This window comes from Euprymna scolopes, chromosome 20 (genome assembly GCF_053919585.1).
Source record: "Euprymna scolopes isolate OS-2025 chromosome 20, ASM5391958v1, whole genome shotgun sequence".
Taxonomy (NCBI): domain Eukaryota; kingdom Metazoa; phylum Mollusca; class Cephalopoda; order Sepiida; family Sepiolidae; genus Euprymna; species Euprymna scolopes.
Genome location: NC_136501.1, coordinates 51,440,760 through 51,457,235, shown reverse-complemented (window position 1 = coordinate 51,457,235; position 16,476 = coordinate 51,440,760). Strand labels below are relative to the sequence as shown.

General features: G+C 33.5%; 1 protein-coding gene across 1 annotated transcript in view; it reads right to left on the bottom strand.

The window, feature by feature from the left end:
* Positions 1–16,476, bottom strand: part of LOC145241429 (galanin receptor 2a-like) — a 921,585-nt gene that overhangs the window by 541,517 nt on the left and 363,592 nt on the right. The window contains exon 2 of the mRNA XM_080104379.1: positions 11,810–11,865. The gene's annotated coding sequence lies outside the window, so the exon portion shown is untranslated. The remainder of the gene's footprint in view (positions 1–11,809; positions 11,866–16,476) is intronic.

Here is a 16,476-nt window from a genome sequence, read left to right as displayed (position 1 = left end):
TTAACCTTCAACTGACAACTTTTCTACAGAGGGGGGGTCGCCGATATTTTCGAAAGTCATTCTCTCCTCTCAATTGTCTAGCCTTAATTAAAACCTGCGTCACTTCCGATTAGGCGGTGGTCGTAACAGCAAAGACCTCGGTTTTTCCCCCCGTTCTTATCATCCTTCACGGTACGGGTTCGAGCCTGCCTTCCTACTACCCTTTTTTTTCGCTCAACGTACACCTGAAAACACCCGGGCAACGCCGTGCTGAAATGCTAGTATATATATATAAATTTAAAATCTCTCTGGACCGTTCGGGCGTCCTTGCGTTCTTGCTTGCTTGAATCTTACAATAAATAATTTTACCAAAAATCTTCCATAAGTTTCGGTTTCAGGTTCGATTCTATCTGTTAGCGTTCAAATCATTTTTTAATTACTCCTATATATTGGGTACAATATAACAAATAATAATAGATAATCATGTTGACACACCGGTTACCATAAGATCACCAAAGTTAAGCAAGGATGAGTCTAGTCAGTACTAAAAAGGGTTACCATTTCGAGATGTCCAGGTGCTGTATTCGTTGTCCGATTATTTTGGCATTGTTTTCAGTCAGTTCTTGCGATTTATGAGGTTAGTGATTACGCAACCCTTTCCTTACAAATACACGCGCAACTATATATATATTATTTACTTATTATATATATATATATATATATATATTACTTATTTTTATCTTAGCTTTAAATAACACATTTATATCCTTCTTCAATTAAGATCTAAGCTTTTCAGTTGTATTAGATGATTTTTAGTTGAGCCCGTCTGCAACAATGGAACCAGAGATTAGTAACAAAGGGTAGAAAAGAATTGTAAAATTTATACTATGATAAAATGTTTGTGAATTATAGAAACGACCTTTACCCACTAGATTGTGAAGTCAATTTTGTGTTCTGCTTAGGCAAGAAAGAGATCTCAGAGCGGCGGCAGTACTTCATCTTAGAGTTGATATAAATTATACAGATATAGGATTCCACCGAAGTTCAGGTACTTTTCAGACTGGTAAAATTATCAGATTCTTTCATTGGATATGTTTTCGATTTTAGATCATGAGAGACGAAAGCAAGTCTTTGGAAATTATCAAGATAAACGTGTTCCTCAAAGACAAAAGCAATGTGTTACGATTGGAGCTATTGACTCAAGTAGTGCCGATTCATTAGAGGTTTAGTTGGGGATTGCGCAACCTTTGCCTCACAATTACACGTGCATCTACCCTTATAAGTTAGTACATTGTCTCTTGACATTGAACAGAATCATCGAATCGATAGAGAAAGGACACTATGATAATATTTTTGAAATATGCATCAATTAAAATATGTATTTTACGATCGGATAGAGCCAGGCGCCTCTCTCTCTCTCTCCCTCTCTCTCTCTCTCTCTCTTTATATATATATATATATATATATATATATATATATATACTATATATATATATGTGTGTGTGTGTGTATGTGTGTGTGCGTGTGTGCGAATTATACTACCCATTATTATTTTACTGTAGAGTTTAATGTAATAATCAAAGAAGAAAGTGTCCACGTGTGTGTACATTACGTAGCTATACGACTTACCTTTAGGTAGGATCGAGCAGAGAGAGAGAAAGAGAGAAAGAGAGAGAGAGATTAAAGATGGCGACGGTGGTTTTATAAGGTGTAGTCTCGTGCGATTCCACGTGAAACGGGATCGGAAACGCCTCGTCTAATTTCTGCGCTTGGGGAAGAGGTCGACGCTGGCACTTTTCCTGACCCCGTTCCCGCACAATCCCGGGCCATATGACCAGTCTCATTACATCGGTAGCAGCGAACAGCTGTCAGTCGCCGCCGGCAGTTCTTCGCAATGTTGCACTGGCCATTGTATATATAACACACGAGATCACACCGGCCATTGCACACATATACAAATGAAATTAAGTTTGAAGTTGAGAGAGAAAGTTCTGAGGATGAAATTCAGTGACCAATACTATCTGAACTGTCTGTTTATTTTATTTATTTATTTGATTTGATTTTGCTGTTTTTCCTGTCCATTTAACTGCACACTATTGTAACAGGCCGTTTGGCGTTGCTCTGTCGTAGAAGAGAATTTTATTGATAAAAACGCGAAAAGTAACGATCAACTTAGGTACGTAAGTTCTGGGATTGCGATAGTGAAGTAAATACTGGCCCGTACTGATTTTCGAACGAATAGAACCACATCCTCTCGAGAAGTTTGTAATTTTTATATGCTTCTCGTGTGATTAACCAATATTGTGGTAAATTCAACGCAGAGAACAAAAATCAAAGTCCAGCAACTAAAACAAATGTAACTCACTTTTAATCTAGAGATTGTGTTTTAAGATGAAGGACATATCTTCCAGACAGGATTAGTTTAATCCTATCCACAATGAGCTTATGCCAGAATTCTCCGAGGCAAAACTTTGGACTGTAAAGCAATAATTTTAGCATGTCAATTCGGGGTTTTATTTCTAGAAGTTTAAATAAATAAATTCTGTCATAAATATGCTAAGACGCTATAAAAACACCAGCAATAATTGTAAAGAAGAGTATAGAAAATATATTCAAATCGAAATGTAATATAATAAAAAAGTAAAGTTTTCTATATTTTTTGTTTATTTGTCCCCCCCCCCACGAGAACAGAGTTAGACACAAGTTTGGTTTTTAATGTGGAGGGAAACAAGCTCCCCTAATAATGGCGCACTGGTTAGTAACAAAAGTAAAAGATGTATCAGTCACGAAGGATTTCTCTTCAACTAACCGAGGCCCAAAAAGTGTAGAACAGCATCAGAACAGATACTACACTGTGGTCTTTATTTTCTTCCCCACGAAAGCAAATTTGACACAAGATCGTTTTTAATGTGGGGGAAAACCAGCTTCCCCCAAAAGTGGGAACTCTGACAGTATCCAACTAACTAATGTTTCAGTATGAAAATATCAAGGATCAACTACTTAAGTGAAGAATAAGAACAGATACTACACTTTGATCTTGGTCCGAAAGTCAAGAATGTTTTCTATATTATAATGATAAATATTTAAAAATATAAATGCCAAGACTATAAAGAAAAAACTCAAAATATATTTCTGGTTTCAGTTTTTATTATGTGAATTATATATTGAAACTAGAGTTTACAACTAATGTAGTTTGCTTATGGGGTTGAATTCTTTCTTATACAATTTATTACAATTAGTGATGAGGCGATTCCAATATTTTCCCGGTCCCGATGCAATTACCAACCCTGTTCTAAATTTACGATACCGATAGACTTATCGTTTCTGATTTTTTTTTTACTTCTCTAAATATAAATCGATGTAGAATAGTTGTTGTTCTTGCTTGCTTTATTTTTACATTTTCGTAAAATTCCATGCAATATATATATATATATATATATATATATATATATATATATATATATATACATATATATATACAGGATATATATATATATATATATATATATATATATATATATATTTGTGGTAGATTAATATATCGATTTTAGTTTTACTGGCATATATACATACATACATATATATATATACAGGATATATATATATATATATATATATATATATATATATATATATATATATTTGTGGTAGATTAATATATCGATTTTAGTTTTACTGGCAATCTTAAATGAATAGATATTTAACATTCTATCAGTAATGGAGAATGTTTGTTTTAAAGTAAAAGAAACAAGCAAAACTATTTAAAAGAATCATTTTTGTCATCGGACAATGGACATAAATATTTCCGATACTCATACCGAGTCGGATACCTTAAAAGATTCTGATTTTTCTGATTCCCAATTCCGATTCTGATTAATCGTCCCAATACAGCAGGTCTTTAAACTATATTTTTATATTAAGTCGCTTCAAAAGTTTTTGCTGCTTTTAAATTTTATCTTGAAAATAGAGAAAACTGCGTTTTTTAACTCTTTATACATAGTAATAATGATTTTAGATCCCTGTGACTTGATTCCATCTGTCAACGAGTTTATAAATACCTCACTTGTAACATTGTTTATGTTTTGATTTGAAATATTCAATCCTCTCACGTGGTGTAAATTTAAGGTCATCTTCATTATTGTCTTATTGTCGAATTATATGATAATCATAAATAGCTACGTAAGAAGGAAATGCAAAATTTTGCAATCTATTTTTCCTAGAAGATCATTGATCAGTGCTGCTGTGTGAGAACAAGCATTATAATGATGGAATATGCCCATGAATGGGAATATTGAAGAAAAAATATGAATGTAGTTATTATAATCTGAAAGAAAAGTAATAAAGTAATCATGGTGGATTGTTTAAAAAAAAAAGAAAGAACTGCTAAAAAAGTAAAGCATTCTGATCTTCAACTCAAAAACTTGAAGAGCTACGAAGACGGAAGTGGTGCTATTTAAACGAGCGATTTTATTTTAAGAAAAAATATGAATGCAGTTATTATAATCTGAAAGAAAAGTTATAAATTAATCATAGTAGTACGTTTTAAAAAAACCTGTCCCAAAAGTAAAACATTCTAATTTTCAACTCAAAAACTTGAAGAGCTACGAAGACGGAAGTTGTGCTATTTAGACGAGTGATTTTTGTACTACGTATTATATTTTTCTACATAGTCACTACAATTTTCAATGCACTGTTGCCAGCGATGAATGATGGCATGTACATCCGGGGCAAGCTTTGTCAAACGAATGGCCATTTCAAAAGTAAAGTCTCTTATTTTGTTTCCCTCAAAAAGTTGAAGATCAATGCAGACGTGAGTGGTACCATTAATACGAACGATCTTTTCTGGTCCAGAATTTATTTTTCTTCATAGTCACCACGGTTCTCAGTGCACATTTGCTACGAATTCAACGACACATCTCTGTTTCTGACACACGTCCATGACAGGCGTTGCTTTCTTGGATGCTCACATTATCAATATCTACAAATTTACAAGTCATGAATGCATAAGTTCAGTCATCATAACAATACAATTTGCAATATACACTGATCCATAAGGGCGGAATAAAAAATAGCAGAACATCACTTTTGGAACTCCCTTGCGTAATGACAATATGCATAAAAATTTACAGTGGTTTATAATGCCCTTCTAAAAAACGACAAAAACAATTGCACCGACCTGATAGTTGTAACCAATTACCTGATTGTGTTCACACGTCAATACCCTGTATGTAATATCTGAACTTGAACTGATTATTAATATGTCAACATCTGCAATCACAACCCGTTTGATGGTGCATGCAATTTAAAGATAATGGTAAGATTTAAAACCATCCACTGACTTTTACCAAGTAGATTATCCATTACGCCACGAGACCTAGCAGACATTTATCGTATGAATTTTAGGAGCTTGAAACCTAGATCTGTGCTTAGATGTACAATATTACAATTCCTCATTATATATTACTACGTATTACCACATATTATGTCTATACCTATACTAGCAAGCCGTTTGGCGTTGCCCGGTCGTGAAATACGCATAAATTTGGAAATTGATTTATGCAGATTTCGTATTTATTATTCTGAAGCCAATTCTTTATTGTTTATTCAATTGTATCGAAGATATATTATTGATTTCAAAAGTTAAAAAAATAAAAATATGACTTGGTCGCCATCAACAAAATTCCAAAGCAAATCATCAAAACTTCTAGCATTAATCGTTATCATCTGAGCCAACTCTATACGCACATAAAAGCTTAAACAATAACGTCGTTTAAAGTATAAATGCATATCTGCGCATGCGTAGAAATAACACCGTTATGCCACTTACGATTGCCAAGTTCCTACTTTTTAAATCTTGACCACTTAGCAGTTTTTTTTTACCGGATAAAAACCAACGCAAATTTGTTCTACAAGTCCAAATTCCGTATATATCAAGTTTCAAGTCTGTAGACTAAATATTGAGATAGCACTTTGGTAAAAACCAGTAAGGCGCGCAAAGAGATAAACAGAAAATGTCACACACACAATACATACATATATATATATATATACATATACATATATATATATATATATTCTAGTAAAATATGCGGGGTTGCTTGGGCGCAAATTCGCTTAAGTGTATTTTAATTCGTGCAAATTTCGTGTATATTATTAAAGAGTCATTCTGTTTATTATTATATTGTACCCAATATATATTAGTTATTTCAAAAGTCAAAAGACGTGACTTTGGTGCTGCCAGTTAGAATCGAAACCAAAACATTTAGTGTTCCAACTTTAGACACTACCGTTTGAGCTATAGACGGATGGAAACGTTACAATTTAACCAATATTAAAGTATAAACGTATATTTTACATGAGTACAAGAGTACTTTAAGTCGACTTACGTCTGTCAAATTTTTTTTTTTTTTACTTTTAGTTTTGACATTAGCAGAAATTTTTCGGGCAAAAGAACAAATCAAATTCATTTCACAAGTTCACATCACCTATATTGGAAGTTTGTATACAACAAAAATTTACAGTTTTATAGAAATCGTTTCTCAGACAGACAAGCGTATTATATATATATATAGTGTTATAATGGAAGAATTCCAGGAGGAAATCCGGGTATGAGAGCTCAATGTGGTAAACAGAGCAATAACATAAAAATATAACAGGGAAATTACATAATTGTCGATGCAATAATTTATTTCAACCGTATGGTATTTTCAAGCATCTAAGCTAGACAATTACATTTTTGATACTGAAATAAAGAAAGAAAAAGAATCGGACCCCGACCGTCAAAAACCAGAGGGGGTTGTAGTAGCAATCCACTTAATACATTTTATAGAGAGGGTGGGAATTAAGTTAGTAGGGGAGGGATTTAAAAAAAACAACAACAAGAACATTATGACACTTAACGACTGTCCGGTAACCCGACGTGGCAACAGACACACACACACCCACACACACGCACACACAAACATACACACACACACCTAAATATGCACGTTCTTACCCGTAAATGACTTGACACGCGTTTACTAACCTAGGAAGAAGAGGGAGAAATATACGGATACAGAGAGAAGGAAATAAACTGACAATCGGCTGCGCGTAAGGGAAAGAGAAGAAGAAAGAAAAAAAGAAGGAAGAGAGTGACTATCCGCTGCCTGTCATATGGTTTAATTTAGTCTAGACTCTCAGAGAAAGAGAAGGGAAGGGATATAAAATGAAGATTATACGCGCGTCATGGAGTTAATTGAGTCATGGAAAATAAGTATATTAAAAGATATATAAAGAAAATTGATTTACAAAGTTTTAAAACTATCTGTATGCTTTCATGTTAAAATTATTTTCAAATAAATATTATCTTATAATACGTTTAAATTTTCTATATTGTATTTGTAATATATTACTATGAATTCAAAAAATTGATTCTTAAGTAGTTAATATTTTATGTATTTTTATGTAATTAATTTTATTGGTGATCATAGCGGTCGTTGTTATTTTGCTCACTAATATTTCACTTCCTAATTGATTAAGATGCAGAAAATTGCATTATTAGTCGCCTCCAATTCCATAGGAGGTATTTAGTTACGGTTAATATATACTTTTATTCATTCCGTCCACAAAAGTACCTTCATGCACGCATAAAGAAATAAAAAATAAAATAGTTATTATTTTAAAGTTTTGTGTTAATTTATATTAAATCTAATACTGTCTAGTGGTAGTATTTGATCTTTTTTACTTATATCAGTTTAATAACTAATGTATTATCTGCAGAAATTTTTTTTTTCTTAATGCTATCTCATTTATTTATAAGTAATTTGGATAAACATGTACTTCGGAATACGTACACCCAACTTAAATTTCGGACAACAAATATCATCAAGTCGTTATAACCGAGTTTATACCGGACAGCACTATAATTGCCAGTGGGGTGGGGTGGGAGTGTTTATCCTAAATAATCTAGTGGTATTAAATTCGGTCTCTTTACTGTTATAGAATTATCTGTTAGTTGGATCTGGAGTTATTGGTTATTTTAAATTTACATTTATATCTGCATCTGGCCATCAGTTCATCTCGTTTATTTAAGAGATCATTGTGTTCGTACTTCAGGATTCTTATTTTTTCCTCGAGGCATAAACTGCATCTCTGCCTAAAGCCGTTTGGGATATCCGAATAACATAGGATTGACCATGAAACCACTGGGGATCGTTCTCATTTTTTAATAACCACCATTGTTTAGCTAACTCAGTTTTGTTCTTAAGTTCTGGGTTATTGAAAGAATGTTTATGGTCATGAAAACGCTGTTTCCAGTTTCCGGCGGAGATACCGAAATAAACTTTTTTGTCCCTGTTATTATTTAAACAATCAGGAAACATGGATCAAATCGAACAACAACCAATTTGACGTCCCAATGGGTGCTTTTGACTCCGCCCAGATTGCCGATCTAGTGGGCATATTTATAATGTACATAATTAGCAGAATTATAGAGCCCAATTTAGTGGGATTATACAGGGATGATAGACTAATTGTTATCCCTAATAGTGACGGCCCCATGGTATCGAAAATACATAAAACTTAGTAAGAGCATTCAAATACCTCGGATTTAAAATAGATATAACCCCAAATTGTAAAGAAGTTAATTATCTAGATATAACCCTAGACTTAAGAAAGGGGATATACAAGCCCTTCAATAAAGATAATAACACACCATCTTATATTAATACTAGATCTAACCATCCAAGTTGCATAATTAAACAAATACCTAAAACGATTAACACTAGGATTAATAAACTTTCGGCTAACAAAGACATTTTTGAAGCAAACAAAAAATTATACAATAGTAGATCATGTCCGGGCTGTCAAAAAAAAAAAAAAAAAGAATCATTATAAGTTTCTGGATGCATTTGACTTGAGTGGCTTTCTTTCTTGGGAGAGCCAACATGCTTCTACTGGAAACTCAGTCTGGGGGTTATAGCAGTAGATTCAGCTTCCATCACAGGTCACCAGAACTGCGGGATCTAAATTGATCAGCTGGAGCATCTCCGTGGTGTCGGTCAGTGTGTGTAGGGAAGATGAGAGGTGTGGGAGGAGCAAGGAGGTAAGAACACCAGAGTTGCTTCTTCAAATAAAGAATTTCATGGATAAGAATTTCATGGATAAGAATTTCATGTGTGTCTATAGAGACAATAAGAGAACAGTTTGATCAAAATTATTCGTGACGAATTGAAGATACGAAAGTTTTGCGCAGAGTTAGTCCAAATGGCGCTCAGAGAAGATCAAAAAGAAAAACATTGTCAACATGGAGTACAATGTTGAGGTTTTAAAGGAATTCGGGAAGAGATTCCGTCAGAAGAGGTCAGTCCTCTTCAAATCAGGTCAGTGGACTTTCCACCAGGACAATGCACTAGTCTACAGCTCTATCCTTGTCACATACTATTTGACCAAGATGGACATCGAGACAGTTCTACGCCCGCCTTATAGTCCAGACCTTGCTCCCTGTGATTTTAAGTTATTCCCCAAGCTCAGGGAAAACATTAGAGGCTGTCGTTATGAGATAATTGAGGAGTAATTGTCTGTAATTTTGTAGATGAGGTGTTTTCATTTATTGAGATTGTCGGATTGACTTCCTCATCTTGGTTGTTATAGTCACAACGTTTCGGCCGTTTTGCCCTCCGGCCTTCATCAGGTGTTTTGTATCGAACTGGGGAACCGTTTGTTAGGAGTCTCGAACCCAACCCTTTATTATTATTACGGGGGTACCGTGTTCGGACTCCAGCTAGGCTCTGGGACATCCGAACACGGTACCCCCGTAATAATAATAAAGGGTTGGGTTCGAGACTCCTAACAAACGGTTCCCCAGTTCGATACAAAACACCTTATGAAGGCCGGAGGGCAAAACGGCCGAAACGTTGTGACTATAAAAACCAAGATGAGGAAGTCAGTCCGACAATCTCAATCAATAATTGAGGAGATTGAAAGAGGCTGTGACGAGGGTCATTGACATGCTCAAACAAGAGAACGTCCATAAGGGTTCCAGAAATTGTTGAAACAGTACAAAAAGGTTATTGCCGCAGTGGGATATAACTTTGAAGGGACTAGAGTTTCATGTGTATACTCTAATAAAAATGCCTATACGAAAGCCACCTCGTATCTATTATTTATTAAGGGTTCCTCACTTCAACAAAATATACTTACAGATGGTCAGAGGTTATATAAACCAAAATGGTGTGAGAATAAAATTCACGATTAGAACAGACTCCCAAATAATACGGATAATCAATCCTCAACTGTTAATGTTTATCTATATGAACGAATGAGAATTTTTCGTGATGAAAACATATTAAACAAGTGAAGCATGCATCGTCCCCTGAGAATGCACAGTGAACGAGGTATAAACAATGACTAAGTTCAGCATTTGTCCCCCCCCATTTAGCCCCCAAAGTCCCAAGGTGACGTCAAATCCTGGTGAAAATGAACAAACGGTGCAGTTTTAGGCTTTAAAATATGTACATTTGAGTTCTGCGTCATGCAAAAAAAGAAATGATTAAGTCCATCATTTGCCCCCCTCCCATTTAGCGCCCAAACTCGTCAAGGTCTTAACATATTTAAATTTTATTTCAGCACTACGCAAAGCTGCTAAATAGACATACACAGCAAATTTTGGAAAAATATGGTAAAATAATCCCCAAAACAGTGTTTTATTAACCCTTAAAGAGCCCCTGGGGCACACCTAAGAGCTATCGCGAAGTATAGACAAACAAAGTAATATAGAAATCAGTTAGTCACAACTTTTCAGAAAGTTTTATAAAAATCCAAGGGATCATTTTTTTAATTAGCACAAAAGTGTCAATTTTAGCCATTTTAACCCGAAAGGCACCCGGGGGGGGGTAACTGGAGTTTTCCCGGAAAATTCGTTCTGTTATTTATTTATTTATTTTTTTTTTTTTGCTCATATCATGTTTTATGTGTGTGCAAAATTCCAAAGCGTAGTTATTGTGAAAAGTGTGAACAGACGAACAGACGAACGGACAAGGGTGAATTTAGAGGTCCATTATCCTTCTTCCGGGGGGGGGCAATTAAATGTTTATTATTTTAAATTAGTGTTTCACGTATTTCAAGTGGAGACATTTTCAAGCACACACACACACACACACACACACACACACACACACATATATATATATATATATATATATATATATATATATATATATAGCAATTTGAAATATTATAATAATGGCAATATATATTAAATAATATGCATAACAATATATAATTATTCATGAAATAATATACATAACATTTGTTAAAATTTTATGAATAGACCCAATGCATTTGAAACCTCGTTTACGATGCAGATATTTTGAATAATAGTAATTCGATTTTTATTTTGATTTTTAAAACAAATTTGTATTAGTAAAATATCCGTCACCAGTAAAAGTACAATAAAAAGTCAATACTATTTAATGAAAAATATCTTCGGATTGGCTTGCTGTTTAAGAGGTGGTCAGATGTTATCAAACAATATTAAATCTATATTAAAGCTATTTATATGAAGGGTTTAGGTGCGTGGATGCTGTCGTGTAAAAGACATGGATAGAATTCTTGAAAGTATTTAAGAACTTTGATATTTTAAATAAACAGACAAACTGTCTCTGAAACCACAGCTAAGTTGCAAATAGTTTTATTAAAAATAATTAGAGGTTCTTATCCTGACTCTTTTCATATTAATTTCGATTGGTACCTTATCCATAATCAGAGAGAGTATGAATGTTATGAAAGTATGACAGTATAAAAATGAATACAATAAATAAATATTAGCAAAATGGTTTTTGAAACTTACCAATTTAAAAACTGATCGTATTGAAATATTCCGTTAGCAGAAACCAAATGATGATACTGAAAAAAAAATTGAAAAATAATGAGAAAGAAAAAACTTTTTTTTATATATTATTTTTATTTAGCACAAAAGTGTCAATTTTATCATCATCTTCATAGTTGTTGTTATTTTACCACATTTCTGCCAACTCATCCTCTGGCCTTCTTCAGATGATTAACCGCGACAGAATAGAAATGTTGAGTCTCGTAATTTCTGCATCCAATAGTTAGTGTTGCCTTACCACGTTTAGACAAAATAAACCTCTGCCCTGTTTTAGGTAGGATTGTAATCGCTATCATCAGCCGATGCTCACCTGGAACCGTAGAGATCAACGCTTCTATCCACTGCGCCACGCATCCCGTCGCGGTTAATTACCTCAAGGGGGCCAGAGAATGTGTTGACAGAAACGTGGTAAAGCAACAACTATGAAGATGAGGATAACAGTCCGCAAATAAACAAATAAGTAAATAAAAAAAATTTTAAAATATAGAAAAATGTAATTTTTCCTGAAATTTTCTTCGCTATAAATGTTTTCAATATATGAGTCATCATACACTAGTTAACAGGCAAAATGGTTTACTAAAGAATTAAAGAAGTCATTGAGTCTCTTTTTCCGCTGACGTCAGAGTGGTAGGGCCATAGCAGATCTTTGAAGGGAACGGTTACACACTACATGTAGACAGATAACAGTGGAAATTTCTTTCTTACATTATTTTATATTAGGAATAGTAATTGTCTCTTACTTAAAGAAAAGGACATTGGTGGTTTTCTTCAAGTTGTTATAAGATGGATATTTTTACTGATTTAGTTACAAAACTATACAAGTCGTTTAGCCTAAAATTGAAGATGGATGACAAATCTGTCTTGAGAAAATATAATATAAAAGAAACGCACTAAGAAGTCTGTGTAATATAAAACGTTTTGCTTTTCTTGATACGAATTCTCATTTAATTTTCAATGCATATAAAATTGAACTTTTATGTCTGCCTGTTTACACGATTTTTTTTAACAATTTGTTAGTTGGTTGGTTGGTTGTTTTTGTTTTACGGCATATCAACCCTTTTTTGGGTTATTTAATGCCGAATCCAAAGATTTTGAAGAAAAAGTTTTTCATAGAATATATTTGTTGTTTTCAAGAGCATGTAAAATGATGCCACAGGTTGCAATTTCCACTCAATGCACCGCAAAACATTCATAAAAAGTACTAACCCAGGTAAATCAAGCACAAATTATTGGGGATGAGCAATCTGGATGAGGTGAAATTCAGTATAATAACATGTATTTGCATTGAAAATTTTCTTTAATTCATGCATATATAATTTAAGGGGCAGAAATAAAAACACAAGAGAGGAATTGAGTAAACAACGTAAAACAGTACAAAGCGTATACAAATAAAAGAGTTACAAGTGAGACCGTTAGGTCCGAATGTCAGAAATGTCTGCTAGAATATAGGCCTTTCTAAGACCAGTACCTACTTAGAGCTGGGAAGGTCCAGGCATAGTCGGGTAAATTACTAGAATATTAATATCATTTGATAAATATTTTTCTAAGCATTTTTTTTAATTATGGCTAAACGAAATGCACATACTCGTATAAAATACAAAACGCGTGTTGCTTTCTAAGTAAAATAATTCAAATTAGAAAGGCCCGTATACCGGCATTGCCCGGTAGAAAGATTGTATAAAGCCAGAACAGATACCTTAAAAGAACTCCCACCTTAAACAATGCTAATCTATCGTATTGCCGTAGACTCAGTTCAATTTATTTTGTTTTATTTTATGAAGAGGTCAGTAAGTGAAGAATAGAGGTTCCCACTAATCAAAAGAAATGTTGAAAAGCACGCTAGTTAACCTTAAATATGTGTGCATAAAGTAAAAAGAATATGTGGCAGCAAAATAAAGTAAAAGGATGTGATTAATATAAAAAAAAACGTTCCCGAATAAATAAGTAATCATTGGTTTCCTTATTGTTTCCATGAAAGAGAAAGTTTTCTAGACAGAAATAATTTTGTTTTGTTTCTAGGAAGTTGTCGGTAAGTTAAGAATATAGGCTCCAGATAATAGAAAAAAAATCTTGCCGACTTTCCCAAACGACAAAAATGTAATTAATTTTCCCCTGCACGCTCACGCGTAGAAATAAATAGAATTAGAATTCTTACGCAGCCCCAAACCTTATGTATGTTCATATGGAATGTAGGCCGTTGTATTATTATTATTATTATTATTATTATTATTATTATTATTATTATTATTATTATCATCATCATCATCATCATCATCATCATCATAATAATAATAATAATAATAATAATAATAATAATAATTTTTCTGATTTCGTTTATCAACATCTCTCTGGAAAGGGATGGGATTCATTTCCAGAGGATTTCCCTCAATCCCGGCTCAAACCAGGAGCTTCAAAGATCAATGATTTTTCTACGTATGCTGGTGGTACTTACAATAGCAGAGGTCTGAAGGGCACCTAAAACATCGGGGATTTGTAGTTTTTACAACTGCCCTTCCAGACGACTTGATACTACTCGTAATAATAATAATAATAATAATAATAATAATAATAATAATAATAATAATAATAATAATAATAATAATATCAGTAGTAGCATTAGTAGTAGAAGGAGGAGGAGGAGCAGCAGCAACAGCAGCAGGCGCAGTAATACCACCAATAATAAGAAGAAAAAAATGAAGAGGAAGGTGTTTGAGTTCTCATATATACTACTTCTAAAATTTTTAATGTTTTAACTTTGGTTTCATTGTGTATTACTCATAATGTACTGACTAAAATTTCTCCAATTAGGAGAATAGGTTATGTTTTTTTCCTGTAAATAGCACTAGATTCTACACGGTGCATGGTAAGGCGACGGGATAATGTGGTCGTTGTGTAACCGACGTATATATATTTATATAATGACCTTGTCTGTCCGCGCGAGAAACTGTCTGCAAGATTCCTCTGTCAATTTGTAGTCGGGGTTTGGATTTATGCAACAAATTCGATTTGTTTTTTAGCCGGTAACAATAATTGCTAAGGAGTAAGTTAAAAAAAAAACGAAACTTGACAGGCGTAAGTCGACTAAATGTGTCACTTTTATGCATGCCCAAATATATACTTATATTTTTACTGCTATTTTCTACAGGTTTTTATGCGTATAGATTTGGGCAAGACGGAAACTAGGTATATGTTTTCGTTTTGATTCTAATTGATATCAAGTCATATTTGAAAGTTTATAAAATCGCTACTATTTAGTGGGTATATATATAATTATATAATCAATAATTATCAATAGAGCATTGGCTCTATGATAATAAATACGAAATCTGCATGAATTAAAATACCATATTTAAGCGTATTATACGACCGGGCCACGTCCGATGAGCACTATAATATATTAAGTACAATATAATAATCAAGTTAAAATTGGCTCTGTAATGATAAATATCAAATCTGTATGAATTAAAATAGCATATTTAAGCGTATTTTACGAGTGGGCAATACCGGGCGGCCTTGTTAGTTATTATTTGCTATTGTACTTTAACAATCAGAATAATCGTTTGGATCTCTTATCGATTTTACCTTACATTACCGGTTTATTATTGCGTTCTATACAATAGAACTTCAACTAGAAACATAAAAAGCTAAAACGATTGAGGTTCTGTTTCAAACTACTTAAAATTTAGATTTATTCAAGAATCTGGTAAATAGCGGGATCCACCTTCCCTCCCCCTTTTGTATTCTGCAAGTTTTGGATGATTTAACGAAGCATTTGACATTTGAAAAGAGATCTGCAAATAAAAAGAGATTTGTTAAAAAGCTATTGAATATTTTCAAAAGTTGTATGTAAAGTAGGTGTTTTAAAAAAATTTTGTGGTCGAAAGTGTTTATTAAAGGTTTTCTATTAAATTCTACTACAAATAGTAAAAGGAAACACACATTTAAAAAGTCATATGCGATTAAAAAACGAATTAACGAAGCCTTGCATGTTACAAAAGAGGGAAGAGGTTTTCACGAAACAACTTCATGGAGACCGAATGTATATGATTAGTGCAAAAATAATGTCACTTTTTTACGTTAAACTTTATGTTAAAAAGGACATTACTTTTGCACCAATCTAATAAATCCTATTCTTTTTCGGCCCTGTCGGTGGGGCATTAGAATACGCCCTGCAGATGGTAAAAGTCCCTCAATGGGGGTCCTGGATATGACCTTAAACTATATCCGATGGTGAGGCCCCAGATTGCGGGCTTTGGGGAGTGTGGAGCCACCCTTTAATTACCATTGCTCCCAGGTCCACTCTGACCCGGAGTGATAGTACCTATTAGGGTCCCAACTATGGGTTAAATAGAAACTGACTTGCAAAAAAACAAATATTCTATTAAAAAAAATTTTCTTCAAAATCTTTGGATTCGGCATTAAATAACCTGAAAAGGGTTGATATGCTGTAAAACAAAAACAACCAACCTATTCTTTTTAACTCTGTTAATCACAGAATTGAAGAAATGGCTGAATATATTCAAAGCCGTGCATGAGGTCGCCAAGCTAATAAAGAACCTAGATTCCAGTCAAGCAACTGGCCCTGATGGCATCCCAATTATAGTGTTAAAAAAGCTTCAACCAGAACT